This window comes from Zonotrichia albicollis, chromosome 1, assembly GCF_047830755.1.
Source record: "Zonotrichia albicollis isolate bZonAlb1 chromosome 1, bZonAlb1.hap1, whole genome shotgun sequence".
Lineage (NCBI taxonomy): Eukaryota > Metazoa > Chordata > Aves > Passeriformes > Passerellidae > Zonotrichia > Zonotrichia albicollis.
The window spans coordinates 148,161,875-148,176,687 of NC_133819.1; positions in this window are offsets into that span (position 1 = coordinate 148,161,875).

Genomic DNA, 14,813 nt, shown 5'->3' on the forward strand with positions numbered 1-14,813 from the left:
TCCGCAGCTCCCGCTGCCCTTCCCCTGCTCACAACACCCCAGCTCAGCTCGGATGAGATTTCCTTCTCCCCGCTCCTGACAGACAAATCAAATTCAGAGGAAACGCGGAAAGCTCCGTCAGAGGGTAAATTCTCAATTAAGGAAAAAAATTAGAGATGGACATTCAGAAGCAGTTGATTAGCAGCATGGGACTTCTACATGAGGGTTATTTCAGATAGAAATGGAAACGGATGGAAAGAGGATGGAAATCCAGCTATGGTAAAAAAGATGGAAAAGGTTAAAAGGAAAAAAAAGGAGTAAAAAAAGAAAAAAGAAAGTGCAAAAGAGGAGAAAAGAAAAAACAGAAGCCCGGAGAGAGAGAAATTGTTTATTACTTGCATAGCACCAGTGGCCAAAGATCCAGCTGGAAATGAAGCTGCAATCATTTAGCTATTATCCAACAAAAATAAAGCAGATCTTATCTGGAGAGGCAGCAGTCTAAAATGATTGACTGACTGTTTAAGCATCAGGATGTCATCTTGCCACAGGACACTATAACTCCCCATCCTTTTTCAAAATAAATTGACAGTTTCTCATGCATCTTGTGCTTGATGTTAGCACTCAAACTATTATAGAAAATTATAGATTAGTAGATTTCTTTTGGGAATAGCTTTCAAAATGCACACTTAAGAGGAAAATGGCAGGATTGAGACACCTGCAGGTACAAGTGAGATTTTAATCCTCTGAGGAACTAGAATATTGATATTGGACATTTTAATAGAGGGGGGTGCTTCCAGATCGCAATCAGATCCAGACTGGAGGAAAAACATCATTTTGGACTGAGATGTGGCCTGAAGTGAGGTTGCTGGAGCTGGCTGAAGATGCTGTGTCCAGCACAGGACAGGTTCTGGCTCTTCCCACACAGGCACCTGTGCTTGGACACTGGAGACAGGACCCACAGAAAATCAGTACCTAAAGGCAGAGGAGGTTAGACAAGGATGTTTCACACAGCAGCAGACACCTACATAGCTACATCTCTGCAGCCAAATTGTGCCTCTAGGGTTGTATCTATGTTCAGAGTAAGACAACTGAATTTTGGCACTGGTATATCCAGCTCTGCACAGTCTGTCTGGGACTGCCTGCTCCCGCTGCACTCAGAAACCTGCATGGAGCCCATCTTTGAGATGACCAGGTAGAAGAACTTATTTTAGATGAGTTACAGTCAGGGCTGAATTGAGTACAGGCTTTACTCAGTAGCCCAGGTACATCTCAAAAGCTTTAGACCATATGCCCTCATCTCCAGATGTGTGTGCAAAATGCTCTGGGTCTCTGGCACACAATCTTTCCCAATTTTCTTTTGAATGGAGGTGCCTTGAATGATCTTCAGGGACTTAGTACCGAATATATATATGTGCAAACCTAGACTGCCCTGATACCCAATAGGAATCTGGATATCCAGCACAAATGTGGGCATTGCAGACAGAAACCTGAGTTCAGCTGAATCAATCTGAGGGAGAATTACACTCTCATTTTTTGTCTGTTTCTTAGGGACTTTTCCTCAGTACCTGCATTCTATGAGGTGAATATGTATAGTGAAATTGTAGGAACACTTGAAATCTTAGGTAAGAGAGCAAGAAGACACTGCAGGATTTCTGGGGCATAAATTTGTTGAAATTCAGTAGTAATTTAGTAATAAATGAAGAGGAGGATGACTGATGTTCCAGTGATGACAATGAAATCTCTGTATTGAGGCAGACCTGTGTGTTTATCCACATGTACAGACACACATATGCACACACCGTGCACCTGCCTTTAAGTGCAAACCAAAACCAAGGCCTATATTCCTTTAAAATTCAACAGATCTTGCTCCCAGCAAGTCCATGCTGCTGCTCAGCCGCCTCAAAAGAAGCTGATGAGAGCTCTGCAGGGCTGTTACTTAGTGAGAGATCAAGTCATTTGTATTCCCTTCCTTGGTCAATAAGGAGTTGTATCTCCCTTGCCCTCATAATTTTCTTACACTTCTTAGATGTTTTTTAGAATAATTTATTCTTTCCCCCTGCTTTCTTCCTTTATTTTGAAAAAAAAACCCAACAAAAAACAAACCCACACAAGGAAACACAAAAGGTGGACTTTTATTTTTTATGAAAGAAGGGGGAAAAAATCACAAGGGAGAGAAAGGGAAGAGAAAAAGGACAAACAATATGCTTTTTTGTAGTCTTTTGATTAAAAGCATTGACAGCAGCTTCACCTGAGGAAAGCTGTATTTTACAGAGCACCTGTCTAAACACCATATGTTTATAGCCTTTCTCCTTCTAAGATTCTATATTCTTTTAAAAAAAGAGGCTTTGATTGTTTCAAACTGTTCCTATATCTCATGATACTTATTCCAGCTGGCACCAAGTGAATGTCATTAAAGGTGAGGAAGGACCAAAGGATGTGAGACTATAAAACCAATCCTCTTTCTTTCAGAGAAATTGAGTGATTCATATCTCATCATTATTCCTCTGTGAGATTTTTTGCCTGAGTAGAAGAGACCTCCTTTTTGGAACATATGGGTGAGTCAAACTGCAATAGGAAGAAAGCACGTCTCTGTAATTTAGTTTCAATTGCTCATTTACATCAATAAAAAAAATACTGTAAACAATGCAGGGTTGTTTTCTTTAGCAATGCACCAGAATAGCTGTAGATGTCTGCATGAATATACAACAGGATCTGTCTGACACATCTCATTTATGCTTTTATTATTTTGCAAGGAACAATGCAAGCCTTATCAGATTCTACTGCATTCACTTAATGGGGAAAAACAAAATCCCAACATCTTTCTTCCCCAAAAAAATCTGGTGTGTAAGGATAAAGCCACTCTGACTGCAGACTGCAATGGGATGAGAATAAATTGCAGCACATATTACTCTCCCAGGTTTCCTGCCATATTTAACAAGTTCCATACTGACAAAAGCAAACATTAATATGGGCTGACAAGTTTATGGGAAAGAAACTGTATAGCCACAAATGACATCATAGGTATTTCTGTTCTCTGCAACTCTGATAAAATTTTTCATCTGAAGTCTTTTTCTATTATCTGTGTAACAAAATGGATTCTACTCACCAAACTAATTCTACAATAAAATCCTGGACAATAAAATAAAATATTTCTCTTCTTGTAAAGGCAGTTTACTTGGCTGAGAAATGGAAGCAAAAAGTAAACTTGTGACATTTCTGGAATATTTTTTAAAATCAAGGAGGATTTACTTGTTTTATTCTGAAACTGACATAAAAGTAATTAATAAAAGTTTTCAAGGATTATGTATATTCAGAGGTTATTTCTAACCTCTAAATATATATAAGAAGTGACTGTACTGGCTCAGGAAACCACTCATTTAGCCCTCCATTTGTGCTCAACTCCAGCTGGAAGTGGAAGTGCAGAAGCAAGTAAGAGCAGAGCAATTGTGGTGCCTCTATTTAAGTGCATGTTATAGTCACTAATTGTTACTTCCCCTATTTTTCCAACCTTCCTTTAAACCAGTTAATCTGTGTTCATCCACTGAGATCCTTTCTCAAGGAGAGACACAGATCCACAATCTGGCTGTGTGAAGAACTAAATCCTCCTTTTATTTTTTCATTTTGAACTGGGCTCTTACTCCCTTTATTTGATTGCCTTCAGATCTTACACTGAAGGAGAGTAAAAGTGGCTCCCTCCCTGTCCATTTCCTCCATGCCCCTCATGGCTCTGCAGACCTGTCACATCTCCTTTAAATGAGCTCTCATAAGAAGTTTTGCTATTGCTTCTCAGTAGCAAGGGCTCTTCCATGCCTCTGATCATACTCTCTGCCTTTCTTGATTCTTTTCCCCTTCTAATGTACCTTTTTACTGAGGGGAGCAGAAGCTTCTCACTGTATCTGAGTTGTGGATTAAGCATGGATTTGCCAAAGGAGCACTCTAAATGTCACCAACTCATAGCATCGAGTGCCCTATTAAAATCCTCAACTTTCCAAACAATTCTCTAATGAGGGAATTTTGATTTAGTGATGGGAGTTTTCTCACTAACTTTAATATTTTGGCTTTTTGTGCGTGATCTTAAATTTATTTGGTTTGGGGATTAATTTCACAGGGTAGGCTGTTGGTTTTTCCCTACCTAAATAATCTTAATAATCACAGGAAAAAGAGTGACCTATGCAACATATTTTGTAGGGTTTGGAGAATTTTTTAAGGTTGTTGAGGATATGTCAGGCTGACAACCCATTAATGGGATAACTTCTCTAGTCTTCTCCCCATGCAAAATTATTTACCATCAGTCGTTTTTTTTTCTGAGAGGTAGTACTAAAATATCAGAAAAACTGGTCTGGCAATTTTCCAATCATTCTGAAACCTGTAAGAGCTCACAATTTCCAAATGCACTCAGATTAAGGACAAGTTGATAAGTGCATTTGAATTCCTAGCAGTCATGTTTCTGTACTAAATAAGCATGGTAATTTTTTGGATATTTTTTTTTCCACATGAAGAAAGAGACTATTAGGCTAAGAAATTTGATGTTATCTCCCTTGTCCATTTTTTTTTTGTTGTTTTCTTGAATTCATGCACAGAATTTTATACATTTTAAACTTTGATCCAGGTTGTAAGTTTAAAATTATATTGTTCAAGCATTCCCTATTGTCTTTTGAACTAGAAAAACAACCATGAAATTGCTCTGTGTCCTTTAAAATAACTTATCTCAGTATATTAACATTTTCTTAATAACACCATCTTTAATGAATAAAAAACAATTAAAGTGAGTTTGCTATAACTGACTGTTACTTTATTTTGTTCTGTGCTCCTTCTTCAGGGTGTACTCCATAGTTCCTTTATGATTGCCTCTTTATCTATCTGCATGAAAGAAAATAAAGGAAAAATAGAGGGCATAAACAATTTTAGGTTTAAGATTGCGAATTTGCTGTTACAAAAGGTACATTTCAGAGAAGTATAAAGATACAGAGCACAGAAGAATCACAGTGATTTATGCTGTAATACCACTGGGTTGAGTTCACAATGGTGGGGAACTCATTTTTAGTTTAATTCTTGGGCAAAAGTAAGTGAAAGAGCCCTTTTATCTATTTATTAGAAGAAAGAATGTAATACCGTTTAATTTACACCTGCTTCTAGTAAATGAAAGCAGCTATCCTGGGAAGTTATTTTCTGTGTTTCTGGGGTGAAAACATGAGTTCTGGTTCCTGAGCTGCTTTACCTTGGCCACCACCATGGCACTGTGCTAAATGTCACTCATCATGAAATCACTCTCCCCTTCTCTTCATCAAAAGCCAATTTTGAGTTTCTCTAGGTAATGCAGGTGTTACATTGTGCATTGTGATCACCCTTAGGGAGGGCAGTATTTGCCAACAGCTGTTGTAAGAAAGAAATAGAAATACTTTTCTTTATTTGAAAGAGGAAATTGAGTATTTCCAATAAAGTAAGGGTAATGCAGACTTTGTAGTGTGACTGTTAAATTGATAGCAGGATTCTAAAAATGGCATTTTAAACAGCTCTGTTCAACAGCTTCATCAGAGATGTGGACAGTGGGACTGATCTCACCCTCAGCAAGTTTGGAAGGGAAGATGCTGTATCTTCCCTTGTATTCCCAAGCTGGAAGGGAAGATGTGGTATTTGCTGGGTCCTCAGGATGAAGGAGTAATTGAGAATATGACTCCATGTTCTTAGAAGGCTAATTTATTATTTTATGACATTGTATTATATTAAGGAATGCCATACTAAAATGATATTAAAGAACACAGAAAGGATACTTACAGAAGGTTTAACAAGATACTAATTAAAAAGTTGTGACTGCTTCCAGAGTCCTGACGCAGCTGGCTGTGATTGGTCATTGAGTCAAAACAATTCACATGAAACCAATCAAACAATCACCTGTTGGATAAACAATCTCCAACCACATTCCAAAGCAGCAAAACACAGGAGAAGCAATCAGATAATTATTGTTTTCATTCCTCTCTGAGGGTTCTCAGCTTCCCAGGAGAAGAAATCCTGGCGCAGGGATTTTTCCAGGAAATATGACAATGACAGAAAGAACCTGCACAAGCTTGGTAAGTGTGTCCATGTGATCCTCATGAAGTCCAACAAGGATAAGAGTCATGTCCCATGCTTGGGTTGGGGAGACATCTCATGTCAAATACCAGCTGGAAAATGAAGGAATTGGGAGAAGCCTTGCTGAGAAACACCTGGGGCTGTGAGGGGGCAGAAGGCTGGCCATGAGCTGGCAATGTGCACTTGCAGCCCAAAAATCAAATTGTGTCTTGGGCTGCATCCAAGGAGGCTTGGCCAGCAGGTTGGGGAGGTGATTCTTCCTTGCTACTCCACTCTCATGGGGCCCCAGCTGGAGCACCGGATCTGGGGTCCTCAACACAGGAAAAGCATGGAACTGCTGTAGTGAGGACCCCAGATCCGGTGCTCCAGCTGGGGCCCCATGAGAGTGGAGTAGCAAGGAAGAATCACCTCCCCACAGAAATGATCAGAGAGCTGGAACACCTCTGCTGTGAAGAGAGACTGAGTGAGCTGGGGTCGTTCAGCCTGGAGAAGAGAAGGTTCAAGGTAGAACTCATTGCAGTCTTTTGGTACTTGAAAAGGGGTTGTAAGAAAGATGGGAATCCCTTATTATTGGGGCTTGTTGTGATAGGGCAGGGGGTAAGAGTTCTGAACTAAAAAAGAGTAGACTGAATAAATATGAGGAAGATATTTTTTACAATGACCATGGTGAGACACTGGCACAGATTGCCTAGAGATGTCCCCCATCCCTGGAAACATTCAAGGTCAATCTAGACAGGTCTCTGAAAATCTGATCTAGTTGCAGATGTCCCTGCTCATTGCAGTGGGGCTTGACTAGATGACCTTTACTGTTCTGTTCCAACCCAAATTGCACTGTGATTCCAACCACATAATTAAACCCTCAGCTGACATTAGTCAGCACAACTACATTCCCTCTGGAACAGACTCTGGGTAAGAATTTGATGCTTATAAGATTTTTTTTATTCCATTTAATTAGACTTCTTTTTTCATCTTTCAACTTCTTTTTTCTTCCCACTTACATATGCTATATGTAAAGAAAAACCCAACCCTCATATATTCTAGCCATATTTCCAGTGTTTAGCTGGTTTTAAAGTTAAGCAAAACATGCTCAGCCAGTTGCCAGACTCTACTCCCCTCCTCTCTGCCAAAGTAATGACTTTCTATTTCAGCAACTCACTCCTGATTGCAAAACCAGACTGATTGCTCTCTACTACATGAGTGCACGTATTCCTGATCAGAAAGTAGCAATCATTGAATATATCATGTGCACAGGCACCAGGGAGGGAATTGTTCTTCATTCTGCCCAGTGAAGCATGTGGAAACACCTGCTTCCTATCCTGAAACTGTTTGCAGCTACTGCTAATGAAGCTAGTGCTGAAACAGCACCGTGGAGCCAAGTTATCCTGCTTGGACACCTGTTGGAAAAGAAAGCTGCCCAGGCAACTCCAGAGCTCAGCTGGCCCCAGGGATGCCACAATTCTCTCTTCTTTTGGGGAAATTCTCTTATCAGGGAAAAAGTCTGCTGTTTGAGAAAAAGGAAAGCAGAAAGGGAAGTATTCCAGTGTCACTGTGATATTTTATGAAAAATCCCTTTGCCAGGATTTCTTCTCCTGGGAAGCTGGGAAGCTTCATCTTCTCCATGTTTTGCTCCTCTGACATGTGATTTGGAGAATTGTTTACTCAGCATGTGAATTGTTTTTAATTAATGGACAATCACAGACAGCTGTGTCAGACAGGGTCTCTGAGTCTGTCACAGGTTTTTATTCTTTTCCAGCCTTCTGATGTCTCCTTTCTCTTTCCTTAAATGTAGTTTTAGTATATAATTTTCTTTTAATATCCTATATATAATAAAATAATAAATCAGCCTTCTGGAACATGGAGTCAAGGTTCTCATCTCTTCCCTTGTCCTGGGAGCCCTCAAACACCACCATATTCTAGTTAATAAAAATTTCCAGTTATGGAAAACAAGTATCCTTTGCTAGACAAGGTTCAGAAAAAATACAAGAAATGAATCTGAGAACTGGTGCATTTGAAAGAAATCATGTGAAACCCATTATTTCTGGATGGAAGAAACCTGAGCTGCAGTCACAAAAGGGATTCAGAAATCTTTCTTAATGCTGGCTTTTGCATCTTGTGTTTTATTACACATTAATGAATATGTTCATTATCTAGCTCAAATGAACACATCTATTTAATCACGTGAGCTCTGCTCCCTACACAGACTGAATGAGAAATGCATTGCGTTTAGAGTGTGTAAGAAAAACTCACACTGAACACCTACTATTAAAGTGATATGAGATCATTACCACTGCCACTTAATGTATTTCCTCAAGAATGGATGAAAAAGAAAGATTTGTGATATTTAGGCTTGCAGAGTTTTACTAGCTCTAGCATTGACATGGAAACTAGGCAACAAATCTAACTGAATTTGTGGCCTCTGCATTTGAGTGAAAAACAAAAGAAAAAAATTCAATGTATTTAAAACTGCAAGTCAACTTTTTTTTGGTAAATTTTGAACTCATTTGCAGTGGATTGAAAGTTATATCATTAAACAAATCAATTTATTTGTCCTTTGTTTTTATTAAAACTTTATTATTATTTTTATTTTACTATTTTTTATTTTATTATTTTTGTTTGTAGTCAAATATTTCTCATTAGTTCAAAGTTAAGGTACTACTAAATTTGCAACTTTCTATTGAATCAGTTAAATTGTTTTTATTAAAAAAACCCTCAAATCTAGTTAATCTCAGGACTTCATGTTTTTTGCATGAAATCATGTACAAGCGGAGCAAATCAGTTCAATACTTTCTCCAGCTAGAGAACACACTCTGCCTTAAAAAGTGATCTCTGGGCTTTCACACATAAAGTCCTTTATTTTTATACTAAAATAGTTACTTCTGCTCTGAGACTGAACAATGATAATTTGGGGTTCCAGGATTCAAACAGCACAGGCAGGTGCTAATGTTGCTTGGGGCCACTAAATATGGGGCTACTAAATATGGGCACCAGTATACAAAGACATAAACCAGTTGTTTAGAAATATGATTTGCACAACTGGGTATACTTAGAATTTTCTGATAAAAAAATAGTGTTGTAAGACAATAGCTGTCACAACCACTGCAAGAAACTCAAAGCAAAGAAAAGGTATCAGGAAACATTTTCTTTGTGTCTGAATTCAATTAACTAGAAAGTCTTCTACTAGAAGCAATACATATATTGCCAAAGACAATACTGTGTCAGAATTAATCATAGCATGATTGTGATTATTTTAATATTTTGATAATTTCTTACCACGTGGTCTTTTCTTGACTATTTCTCAAATCTTCCCTGGAGACCTCACAGCATGAACAGGCCAAAATGGAAGTATCTTCCACTCATTTTACAAATTGCATTGTGACATGAAACTGAATCTCCTGTGTTACTCAGTATGAGACAATAAATAAGGTTCAAAGAATGCTGAATCCATGCCTTAGTTGCAGATTCAAATGACACAATTTCAAAGAAAAGTGCCAAATTAAATTTCAATGGCATGTGACTTTGACTTAGCTATGCAGATTGCATTGATGGAGTAAAGCAAACAAAGGCAACAAAGGGAACAAAACCCCCTAAAACCTACCCCCTCTTAATGAGAGAACTCACAGGTAGTAAATAAGAAACAAAGCTGTAATAGAGGGAATTTCACCACTTCTTATGAAGAGGTATTACTTATGCAGAGGTGATGAGAAAAGTTTAAATAAAGCCACCAAAATGACCTGTGGATTTGGCACTTGGAGATATGGTTTAGTGGTGAACATGCTGATGCTGAGTAAACAGCCGGAGTCAATTATCTTAGAGGTGTTTTCCAACCTAAATAATTCTATGATTCTGAATACATTTAGTCTGTTGTCACAGACATCTTTTTATGAAAAGTCCTTCCTTAGGATTTTTCCTCCTGAGAAGCTGAGAGGCCTCAGGAACAAAATGTAAACAGTGGTTATCTGCTGCTGTGGAATGCAACAGGTGGCTCTGTGATTGGTCTCATAGAGTTGTTTGTAATTAATGGACAATCACATCCCAGCTGGCTTGGGCTCTCAAACCTTTGTTATGATTCCTTTCTATTCTTAGCTTAGCTAGCCTTCTAATGAAACCTTTTCTTCTATTCTCTTAGTATAGTTTTAATGTAATATATATCATAAAATAATAAATCAAGCCTTCTGAAACGTGGAGTCAACATTCTCATCTCTTCCCTCATCCTAAGACCCCTGTGAACACAGTCACAGTCTGTATTTTAGGGCTTAGTTCCCAGCCATGAAATCTATTGAGGAATAATCTCAGAAGAAATGTGATAGAAATTTTATTGCTTAAAATATTTTTAAATAAGACTGGACGGATGTGTAGGAAAACACATTGTGAAAAGTAAAGTTTCCTTTTGAGAGAGATACACCAGCTGATCATCAAGGTCTCTGTCCCATCTCTGGCTTCTGTGGTTATACTTACAGCTTTCCTTCCTTGAGTTGTGAAGATCCAGGCTCAGCACAGCTACTGAGCAGGTCCTTGTTAGCAGCTGCTGGCAGTCAGCACTCATTGATGCTCAGGTTCTCAGAAATGCCGAGTCTGGTATTGACTGGCCACTTCTGGGACCTTAAGCTTTAGTGTCAGCCAGGTCAATTGCCAAAATGCGTCTAGTTCCACCAAGCCTTTTATTAAAATGGAATCCCCAAGCTATTTCTCTTTTTTCAAACTGTGAAATGCTGTGGGGGCATTGGAAACTGAAGACTGGAGAATCCCAGAAGACAAGGGTTTAATGTGTATGGCTCAAACATCAATCTTTGGCTGGCTGGATTGTTGGGAATAACACAAGAATCCTTGGTAGTTACCAAAGATTGTTGGTAGTAACACTGTGGGAAAGAACAAGATATGGCTGGAGAAGGGGTCATACAGAAGTAGGGCCCTTTTGCAGGACAAACATGGTTTTTGAAGTTCCTGGAGACAAGCACAACACAGTCCAGTGCAAGCACAGGTAGTGGGTATGGAATGTAGGGAGGGAAAAAGACCACCCAAGGTCCTGATGCCTCCATTAATTTACAGAAAGTCTGAAAGAACAGATTGTGCATAAATAATTAGTATAGAAAATGAGAAACCTCTCTTCAATGTAGGGAAAGTCTCTCTATAAATATGTGATTCCATCAAGCCCAGCTGTGTGACTCAGGATCCTGGACATTCTATCACCTGGACTGAAGCTGAAACCAGGACTTGTGATCTTTTTTTCTTGTTCTCTCTTTTATTTTTTTTAAATTTTTATTTTTATCTTCCTTCCTTCCGTCACTTCCTTCCTTCCTTCCTTCCTTCCTTCCTTCCTTCCTTCCTTCCTTCCTTCCTTCCTTCCTTCCGCCACTTCCTTCCGCCACTTCCTTCCGCCACTTCCTTCCGCCACTTCCTTCCGCCACTTCCGCCACTTCCGCCACTTCCTTCCTTCCTTCCGCCCCTTCCTTCCGCCACTTCCTTCCGCCACTTCCTTCCTTCCGCCACTACCTTCCTTCCGCCATTTCCTTCCTTCCTTCCTTCCTTCCTTCCTTCCTTCCTTCCTTCCTTCCTTCCTTCCTTCCTTCCTTCCTTCCTTCCTTCCTTCCTTCCTTCCTTCCTTCCTTCCTTCCTTCCTTCCTTCCTTCCTTCCTTCCTTCCTTCCTTCCGCCACTTCCTTCCGCCACTTCCTTCCGCCACTTCCTTCCGCCACTTCCTTCCGCCACTTCCTTCCGCCACTTCCTTCCGCCACTTCCTTCCTTCCGCCACTTCCTTCCGCCACTTCCTTCCTTCCTTCCTTCCTTCCGCCACTTCCTTCCTTCCGCCACTTCCTTCCTTCCGCCACTTCCTTCCGCCACTTCCTTCCTTCCTTCCTTCCTTCCTTCCTTCCTTCCTTCCTTCCTTCCTTCCTTCCTTCCTTCCTTCCTTCCTTCCTTCCTTCCTTCCTTCCTTCCTTCCTTCCTTCCGCCACTTCCTTCCGCCACTTCCTTCCGCCACTTCCTTCCGCCACTTCCTTCCGCCACTTCCTTCCGCCACTTCCTTCCGTCACTTCCTTCCTTCCTTCCTTCCTTCCGCCACTTCCTTCCGCCACTTCCTTCCGCCACTTCCTTCCGCCACTTCCTTCCGCCACTTCCTTCCGCCACTTCCTTCCGCCACTTCCTTCCGCCACTTCCTTCCGCCACTTCCTTCCTTCCTTCCGCCACTTCCTTCCGCCACTTCCTTCCGCCACTTCCTTCCGCCACTTCCTTCCTTCCTTCCGCCACTTCCTTCCGCCACTTCCTTCCGCCACTTCCTTCCTTCCGCCACTTCCTTTTCATTCTTTCATTATTTTTTCATCATTTTTCACCTCTATCCATAATCCACTGCCATGTGCTTCTATAAATTTTCCCAATTTCCATGTCAAGAGTGTAATTTACCAATACAATTTGGCAAGTCATTGTAAAAGTCATTGCTTCTTTTGAGTGCAAGGAATCTATGAATCTTGGGTGCTCCCTTCTCCTTAAAGGTGGGACATTGCAATGGTGAAGCAGAAATTAGTTCAAGTCACTGACAGTTTTTACAGATACTGGCTTCTTTGCCCTTGACATTTCAGAAAAAAAGATTGGTGAGAAGGTGCTCACAGGAAAAAAAATGAGGCTGAAAATCTGAATCTCTCAAGAGGAAGAAGGAAGAAAGTTAGTGCTGGATTGATTTAAACTTGGAATACTGAATAAGAAAAGTGAAAAAAAGAGAACACCTCTGGGACTGACTTTAGGCAGCTAAGTCAGAAAATACTGACAGTGGAGTCAATTTACATCATCTTTAATTGGCTGCTGAGAATCTGTGGTGCAAGGTGAGTTTCATTGTCCTGAAAAGATTTGAAATGCAGATATTACTTGGAATTAATGATTGTTTTATGATATCTCTCATTACAGAGATCTTAAAGCATGCTCCTTAATTGTTTGCTTTAAGTTGCTTTTTTTTAATACAGACAGAAACTTCTAATAAGAAATACTTCTTTGTGCTTTCACAGTGCATATTTGGACTGTAATGCACACCTTAAAGTACTGCAAGGCATCAGGGTTTGATAATACAGTGCCAGAACTGCTACAGACAAGTAGGAATTTTGTTTTAATGTGGCTATTGGCCCTAACCAAACACATGGAACACCAACATAGACCATCCTTCCCAATGAATAAGGAAGGCCAGGGATGCTACATCATCTCAAAATGGTCGTCATGTACATCAATCTTTGATAAATACTGCTTTGACTTTAACAGTTTATTTTTACAATATTATAATGCTTAATGTGCATTTATCATCACTACAAGAGAGCTGAAATGAGAGCTAAGGCTGAGTGTGTAATACAGCCAGGTTCCTGTTATGATTCTCCTGAATATGCGCCACTCACTGGAGCCCCTCCGACCATTGGAGGCCCAGAACAATTTAGAAAGAGCATTGGAAGTAGGTGAAAACTGTCATTATTTTCCCAAACACACACGCACATACGTTCCTGCAGTTGGCAGCAGTGCCACTGCCGGATGGTGGATGGAACTGGGAGATGACCCCTGATGGCTGTTACAGGGTAATTAGAGTGCTTGTAATTATAACAGTAAAATAAATGTTTTTGTAAAGCAGTAACATTTTGATTATGAACATGCTAAGTATTTTATTTATGTATCATTATCCCTGACCTGTAACTATCATGCTGTAGGAGGATTGCAGATACTTTTCATTTGAAAAATTGGGTACTCGTTGCCATACAATTGAGTCATATCTCTTAGAATACTGACTTTTTTGTTGGAGAGGAATGTTTTGTATTGCTTCTATACAAAGGGTGTGTATTTAACTCTTGAGAATCAGTAAAGTATTTTCTGACATTGGATAAGGTTTTCAGCCAGTAAAAATTCATATTTAGGTGTTTCACTTACATCAATTGAACTTGAGTTACTACAGTATGGAGGGAAAGTTCACAGAATTATCAGTCATATCTTGAGTTGGAAGGGATCCATAAGGGTTATTGGGTACAACTCCTCTCCTCTCCTCTCCTCTCCTCTCCTCTCCTCTCCTCTCCTCTCCTCTCCTCTCCTCTCCTCTCCTCTCCTCTCCTCTCCTCTCCTCTCCTCTCCTCTCCTCTCCTCTCCTCTCCTCTCCTCTCCTCTCCTCTCCTCTCCTCATGAAAAAAGTGCTTTATTTTTAGTGGGGAAATCTCTTCCATCTCTTCCAGCTTTCTTAGTGTTTGAGCTCACTTCACCTGCTCACTCACCCTTGTTACTTTCTTGAGTTTCTCTCAGACCATGGATGCTGTGCTGACATGCAGACAGCATTGATTTTTTTTTTTTTTTTTTTTACATTTTGATTTTCAAAACCAGGGTTTTCAAATCCAGCCATGCTGGTCAGAGCTCAAAGCCAAGGCAAGCTGTGTTTTTGCTTCCAAGGGGTGGTTTAAAATTGCCAAAGATCTCAGAAAACTGCATCTGAGAAATTCTTTCTCAGTTTATTTGCAGTAACAGCTCACAAGTGAATATAGGATGTATTCCACTTGCTAAAATGGACAAAATTTTCTTTTATTCTCTGAAACTAATAGAGTTGGAAAAAGAAATCAGAATTCTGCATTCCAATCAACCAAGGCTTGCAAATGGGTAACCTTACATTTAGCAGCCCACAAATCTTTGTGACTGGTGCATCTATGCAAGATGTGTAATTATTAAGGCCTAGCTTATTAAGCACATGTGGAAATTGGCTGAATTGCTTGATTTGGTAAAAAATTACATGCTACATTTAATCAGTCCTCCTTTAAGGAACAA